The sequence below is a fragment of the Prinia subflava genome, chromosome 9 (assembly GCF_021018805.1).
Source record: "Prinia subflava isolate CZ2003 ecotype Zambia chromosome 9, Cam_Psub_1.2, whole genome shotgun sequence".
In the NCBI taxonomy this organism is placed as follows: domain Eukaryota; kingdom Metazoa; phylum Chordata; class Aves; order Passeriformes; family Cisticolidae; genus Prinia; species Prinia subflava.
This window is the reverse complement of record NC_086255.1, coordinates 18,818,225-18,826,298: the sequence shown is the minus strand read 5'-3', so window position 1 is coordinate 18,826,298 and position 8,074 is coordinate 18,818,225.

The following is an 8,074-nucleotide window of genomic DNA, read 5'->3' as shown; positions in this document are numbered from 1 at the left end:
TACAGTGGACAGGGCACAGAGGGAGGTGAAACAATTACTGCCTGTCTCTAAGGTGCAGTCTCTTGTCAACTGTTATTTATGTTTCCCCAAATGTTGCAGTCTTCTTACAGGGAAAGCAGTCCCTGCCAATCTATGGCAAAATAATTGCAGCAACGTTTTCCTCCCTTCCTTCCTCCCTCCCTCCCTCCCTCCCTTCTTGCCATGTCTTACTCTCTCCAGCTCCGATTTACCTTGGACTCCTTTGATAATGGATTGTGATTTAACCTCCACTGAGAATTCTGATCTCTCACAGGCTGGTAGGGTTGAGTGCTCACTTGTGCTCAGGACCCTGCTGTGAGCCCTGCTGGAAGCCACCCTAAGACAAGAGACCCAGGCCAGAGCAGCACATTGTGCTGAAAGCATTTATGTAATGTATTGTCTTTTCTCCATAAGCTTGCAACTTAGGCAATATAAAAGTTCTTCCTTGTCCTTCAGAGCTGAAACATGCTTCCAGGAAGGGTGATTACACACCTACTCTTGAGGGATTACCTGTGCTTCTATGTCTATTCTATGTCTGCCTATTGTCCTTGCACTCAATTTTCTTTGGCGATCTTCACTGGGGCAGCAAAGAACCAAACCAAGAACCTCAGACTGGGACAGTTTGTGCTAATAAACAACTTGAAGCAGCCAGGGCTGAGCCTGTAATTGCTTAGTATTAAAGTGTGGTGCAAGGTTATAGTTGTGGTGAGCAGGTCCTTTACCAGGAACCTCATGTCTTCACGCAGCCCATGGGGTTGTTTAACAGAGGAGCCTGTGCTCCCCTCTGTCAGTGGCACCACACAGTCCAGACAGAAGGTAAATGGAAACAAGCAGAGGTCTTTGCCATCTCTTTTGGCCTCTCTTAGAGCAGAGATGCTTTCAGAGAAAGTCATCAGCACTAGGATACAGTTTCAAACTTTGGGCTTCCTCTCGCTTACTGTTCTGTCCACCATCCCCCCCTTCCCTTCATTCCAGACATGCATAAAGCCTGTCAGGAAAGGGTTAAGTGCTGCTTACCCCAGCCAGCTTTGCGTATTTAAAGTGAGTAAAGGTTTAATTACCAAATGATGACAGTGTCATATGGTTTTGGTGATGGCGCGTGGCATTCGATGAATGCAGAAGAGGGGAGGATGTGAGAAAGACACTGAGTGGCAGTGGGGAAGCGAGGAAGCTAAAAATGCCAAAGACAGTAAAACATCTGTAATTTGCAATTCGCTAGTGTTCGCTGATTGCTCATGGATTAAAGATTAAAATCTATTCTCTGGCAGATGGGGGAGAGAGAGAGAGGAAATTCTTACGAGCATGTTTTGCATCTGCATTTCATTCTGCTCCTCTTTACAATAATCACGGATGAGGAAATAAACCCAGATCTGGGCTGGCAGGAGGCGGGGAGAGCCACAATATAGGCAGGACTCAGCATGCTTCTCCTGTTCGAGAAATGCCAGGCACAGAGAAGGAGCTGACATCAGGATTGCTCTTCTTGATGCCTGGGACTCTGTTTTGGCTGCATGAGGATGAATGTTCCCTTGAGGCTCGGAAGTGCCAAGAGCCAGAGTAAAGTCTTTCTTCTGGTCACCCCAATTCTGCATTCTGGGGTTTCTTTGATAGGAAGGGGACGTTAGCCATCTGTCCTGTCTCAAGGGATGACTGAGTCTGGCTACAGTGTCCATGACGTGATGTTAACGCTTGCAGGCAAACAATACAAGTAGAAATAATGTTTGCAAGTATAAATCATTTTTATAACTTCAGCTAATCAGAATCTGTCCCTTTTATGGGCATGATGAGTGCTCTCTCTTTCTCCCTCTCTCATTCTGACTCTCACACAGGGTTTCTCAAGTGTGCAGGACATTAAAAGAAAAATGGATAATAAAACTGCAAATACAAGGCCTGCTCCTTAGAGGGGCTGGGTACTCATGACTGTGGTTGGCTTCGCCGGAGCCAGCTTTTGTGGTGAAGCCCACAAAATTTGAAAAGTGTAAGGCAACCTTAGGACTTGCACAGCCTGGCAGCCTCGTGGAGGTTAGGGCACTCTGCCCCTGCAATGGAACAGAACCAGGGGTCTCCTGCCTGGCAGATCTGCCTGCTCTGCAGAAATTCTGTTCTCTGGAATGAATAGGGATTACATCAAAATATCAGGATAGCACAAAGGGGCTCACAGTCCCTGACCCTACTCCTGGACCTAGCTCACTTCTTTAGGTAGTTGTGGTTGCCAGGAAGGGCAACTCCTCCCTGCAGTAGTATAAACCAGTGTTGGTGAGGAACTTTAGCTCCTTTCTGTTCCATCTGTCTCCCACTTCAAATGCTGCTATCTTAGCTCCACACACACCAACAGGGTTTATCTTCTCTGGGAATAAAATTTTGTTGGGTGTCTTTGGAAATATCTGAATATGAAGCTGCTACAACCTATCAATGAGAGTGTTCATTCCACAAAGAGCATGCATAACATTCATTATATGAGCACACCTTTCTGTAAATTCATTGTCATGTGTTTACCTGCATCTGTATGCACACACAGAGATGCTCCTAAATCCCAGTCCTCATCCAACAAACCTATGCACTCTGAGTAGTCAAATATTACCACAATTTTTGGGTCATGCAGTGACACGAACATGCCAAATGGAACTTAGACTGGGCTGGGCACAGTTCAAATGGTATTTGCTGTGATAGTGGAAAAGGGCAGTGGCCTAACTGTCCTTGGAGTCCCTCCCATTACATCTCTGTTGTGTTTCCATGTCCCTATCTTAGCTGCCACCTCACCATGCCATTGGTGCCTGGCTTTTGTGTGCCACTGAAACAGCCCGATGTCAACCCAGGGTAAGCAGATTGTTTCACAGCCAATACCCAGGTCTTTGCAAAGTGTGAAGACACACCCTGTGGGGGACAAGGGAATGTCATGGATGCTGTTCTGGCAGTCCTGTCTTGATATTGTGAAGCTGCACTCTAAGTGGTGAGAGTTGCTGCTGCTCAGTCTTGGTTTATATTCTGTCATGGAGCAGCCCTGCTCTTCCTGCTCCTTGATGTCTTTCCACCCATTTTGACTGGAATGCTGGGCTTGTGCTTTCTGCTGGTTGTAACAGTGTTAGCCGGAGCTAACAGGAAAACTTAACTGGATTATGTGTTTTTTCTGAGCAGTGCCTGGTACAGCTTGCCTACAGCCTAAGAGAAAACTTGGGGCTCAGTTTAGAGCTGAGAGAAGAAAAAAGCTGAGCTATAGTAGGAGGGGGCTGGAAAGATTATGATGAAGGGAAATTCATTGTGTCAAGATACATAATCTGATTTATATATATATATATATATATAGTCCGGGGAACAACTGGTTAGTGTTGGGATGTTGTTTAAATTTTTATTCTAAAAAATTAATTTTGTATTTACATTTGATAAGTGGGAAGGAAAGTGCCAGAGAGAGAAAAGAATGTGAACACAAGGAGAAAAAACCTCAGATGTGTGGGCAAAAAAGAGCCCAACATTTGATTAAGAAGAGGAAAGTGATCCCTTTGAATTGGGTCGCTGCTGTTGGACCACTGGGAAAGCCGTGTCTCTGTTTGCAAGTGATCTGTTTCACCAAGCGAAAAAGATGAGGCAGAGCAGAAGAAAAGCTGAAGAAAGATCAATGGGAGGAGGGGGACAGCATGGCAGATTTAATTAATTACTGCATATTAAAATGTTTGTTTACAGTAACAAACAGCTACAAGAGGTCTGATGTTAATTAATTTACAGCATTTTTCACCAGTCCCTTTGCCGTTGCTGGCAGTCAAGGAGGTAACACTGTGGCAGGTAAGATAATCTCTCTTTGGATTTACAGCAGCATCTTGGAGCTGCGCTGAGGAGGCAGGGCAGTTCTGACTGGCTGGCTCTGCACAGCACACGACTGAGGGGATCTTGTCCAGCCAGTAAAAGGGACATCATTTGGTAGCCTGGGCAAATGACGCTCCAATATAACTTGGAGCTGGGCAGTGTAAGGGCAGGTGCAAGGCTTGGATAAGAATGCCAGGCCTTTTGGGATTGGGGTTTTGGTGTCATCTTGATTATGCTGCAGAGGCAGGTGTGCTGTTGGGTTGCAGTTAACTTCTGTGTGGGTCCTGCAGCTCCGAAGAAATGTGGGCAGCTTCTGTGGTATTTATGACTGTGTGATATGATCTTTCTAGGATTGGCATGCAGAGAATCACTGTCTCCTCCATGTGTGAAAGATTCTGCAACGTGTTCTGCCCCAAAAGTGGATGTGGTCAGTCTCTGTGGGCACTAAGCGATTCTGTTCCAAGCTGGGATCATTGAGGTATTGAGGTAGGTTGATACAAGGGGAGAGCAAACCTGGAACAGGGTTTTGCAATTGGAATATGCCTGAACGAGGGCATCTTTCTTTGAACAAATCAAAGTTCAGGCTCTGGGGAAATATACACATATGTTCCTCCAGTCCAACGTGGCTTCTCTACCTGCCCACCTTATGTTCTAGCTTCAGCCCTCACCTAGATGGCTTTGGAGGGCTAAGGAGAGATGGCATTTTTATACCCCTGTCCTGTTGGTGCAACCCCCTTCAGAGGGGGTGAGAAAGTCTATGTGAGCTCAGAATATGGGCCAGGTCCTAAATGCAATGTGAGCATTCTGCAAACAGAGGGAAAAAAAATATCTAAAAGATACCTAAATATTTAGATATCTAAAAGATCTCTAAAAAAGATATCTCTTTATTCATAAAGCCCTGTCTGTTGCTCAGAAATGACTGGAGTGCTCAGCAGAGGTCTGAGGAGCCCTTGCACACGCTACATAATGTGCTTATGGATGGACAGTTACTTAAGCACAGAAAGAGCACGGGTGAGTTTAAAACCTCTGATCCCAGATTCATGGGTGTCAACATTAGGAAAGAAGCAGTATAGGAGGTCTGTTTTTCACACCTGGCTGGTTCCTCAGGCTGATAGAGCTGTTCTCTTTTCCCAGTGAGCCCTTTGCAAAGACATCTGTCTCCTGCCCCTCTTGGTAGTTCTTTTACAACCATAAGGCTGTTAACACTATGAAGAAGATAAGTCATATCTTGCTCCTACCACCAGTAAAGGCCTCACAGCTGAAACCCCTGCTAGAGCAAACCAGCATTGTTTCCTGAACTTCCCTGAACCTCAGTTGTGAGAGACGGAGCCTCTGTCTTTCAGCTGCCTCACTGCAAAAAGTCTTCTCCCGCTTTTGGAAGCTCCTCATGTGAGTTTCTCTGCGTGGCTGCAGGTGGGCTTTGTTCTTATGTACTTGTAGACCTTTGCTGTAATCCCATAATTGATCTTTGTAGTGGCTCTGATATTGGCCCTGTCATTTTAATTGGCAGTTAACACTTGTAATTTGTCCTGACTGTATCCCGCTGGCAATTAGCTTTTGTCACTGTGGTTCACTTCCAAGTCCTTGATACCTGGTGTTAAGAGGTCCTAACACTGGCCTTCTTAAACTGCCCTTTGCTGTTTGTAATTTGACCGGCTGTAACTCTGGACATGAGCCACTCTGCTCCAGCCTGATCTCCACCATACCCTAATCTCAACATTAACACTCCTTGTAATCTTCCTTTCACTGACCTCTGCAGTCAATCCCTGTAACAGAGAATCATAATAGTAATTGAATGATAATCAGTAGAAGAAAGCACTCTAGCAGGGTGACATGCTGAAGCACAGGATTTAGAAAAACTGGGTCAACTTTTTAAATTCATGAAACATCCAGATTAACCTTTGTGAGTGCTTGCAGATAGTCTTTACTGGGTGGTTACTTCTTCATATCTCTGTCCATCAAGGCACCAAATAATTTCTAGAACCCAAAGAGCAAATAGAGAGTGTAGCAGATTAAGAGATGACAAGGGGTTTTAGGTGCTAAGTGTAGCAGGGTGGGAGTGAGGGAGTGAGTTTTTCTGTAAGTACCATGTTGTTTCAGAGATAAGCCTGCAAGGCAGCAAAACCTTTGCTGACGAATGATTTCTCAAACTGTTAACCGGCTGAACATAGCTGAACATCTGGGGAAGACACCGGAGCAGCTGTTGCTGCTCTTTAACTTTCTCTCAGCTTTGCCTTTAACCAGAGAAGTGCTGGCAGAAGGCAACAAATGTGAAAAGTGGCACTTGTCAGAGCAGGCGTATCCCTGCCCTGGATAGAGAAGTTGCACAGCTGTACACTGACATCACAGAGCATGGCACAGGGGTATGTGTTTGCACCTGACAGTTTTAATGAGAAGACCTATGGCCTTCTAAGAGGCCTATAGACAAATGTGGCTCTTACTCCATCAGAAAATTTCTGCTTTGTGGCTATTTGCTCCTTCCATGGATAATCCACATTGCAGTAGTAAGGGCAGATATCTTTAGTGACGTCAGGTATCTTACATAGGAATGGAAGTTCTTCTGGAGGGAAATCACTGCAATTGAGTTTTGAGCATGTTCCTTATGTGTGGAGTACTCAAACAAGGAATTATCTTCTGGAAAGTCTTTTTTGGATCTATGAATAGGAGAAGGTAAAAGCTAAACTTATAACAGCTTGTACTTACTATGAAAAATGTCACCAATGTTGGTGGCGAAGCAGAACATCAATGCTTTAATGTGGATATGTTAGCATGGTCCTCCTGATGCTGTGAAGTGAACAGAGGATTTAGAAACCATGGGTTTAATCCTGCCTATTGTATGAGCTGAGCTGAACCTCACCCCTTCTCTGTATCCTGTTTCTTCTCTCTTTCTGTGTCTGGTCTGTTCATGCTGTGAGAGATGTATCATATGGGCTCCTGATCCCCAGCTGGGCTCCAAGTCCTATTGCAGTAGGTTTCTTACACTACTAGTAACAGGCTGACTAGGGACAGTGGAGTTATTTTATCTAATTTCTGACACATGGTGAACAAATCAGGTTAGGAGATGGCTGAATGTCTCCACATATGAGCCATATACCAATTAATGGACATAGGGTGGTTAAAAACTGGAATAATTTTTACAGAGAGCTTGTGGGGTCTCCATCTCTGGAGATATTTAAAAACTGACTGGACACAGCCCTGAGCAAGCTCCTCTTGTTGAGCTTGATTTGGACAGGATGGTTGATTATGACAATCTCCATAACTCCTTCTCATCTAGTCAGTGATTTCATGCTAAGGTGGAAAAATGTCCTGGAGGGGCTCCTTCTTTAGGTACAGGCACTGTGGGACATGGTCCTGAAGCAGTCTCCCAGTAACTTTCTGAAAGGCTTTGGATGCGGGGAGCTTGGCAATGCTGTGGAGTTGTGAATGTCTCTGGGACTGTAGGATGGTCCAGGAAGGATGCTGTACTTCAGAGAGGCCTTTGGGCTGTCTGCTAACAGCCATGGCTTTCCTCCCACCTGGACTGCAGGGGCTGTGCTCTCTGGAGGGTTAGCACATTCTCTTATCCTATGTGAGTTTTTTGTCATTTTTTATTTTGTTAGTAACTCTGTGTATGGGAAAGTGCAGCAGCTGCTCTTTGGGAGGCAATGGTTACTCCCTTTAACTAAAATAACACAGCACAGAACTCACCAGAGCAGGGAGGAGCCACCCTGTTTCTCATAAGGGTTGTGGCTGCCAGCTCTGCAAAGCTCCCACAACTGTCTTGGAGCAGTGGTGTGTTTCTTTTCTTTCCTAGTGTTTTTTGGTTGGTTTTTTTTGGGTTTTTTTTGGTTCTTTTTTTGGTGGTTTTTTTTTTTTTTTTTTTTTTTTTTAACAGAGATAAATGATTTCTTTAGATCTGAATAATAAGTAAGTAAAATCAATATGCAGCTGAAATTGGAAATGAAAATTTTGAAAATTCAGTTTGGAAAGTTTGTGTCAGTTTTGACTCACAATGGTTGTAGTGGCACTTGTTAACTATTCTTTCATTCCCATTGTTTTGTTCTTTGGACTTCTCGTTCCTTCTAGACTGATATAGCATAAATAGAATTGAGAGCCAACTCAGCCATGCACTGAAGATGCAGTTGGAAATCAGAAATGGGCAGAAAGGCCAGCCTGAAGGTCTGAGTTGTGAGGCTTCTCTAGGTAAAAGAGTAGCCTTTTTCTCCAAGATCTCATCAACTCACTAGATTGGGAGCTGAGGCTTGAAGAAAAATTGTGACTT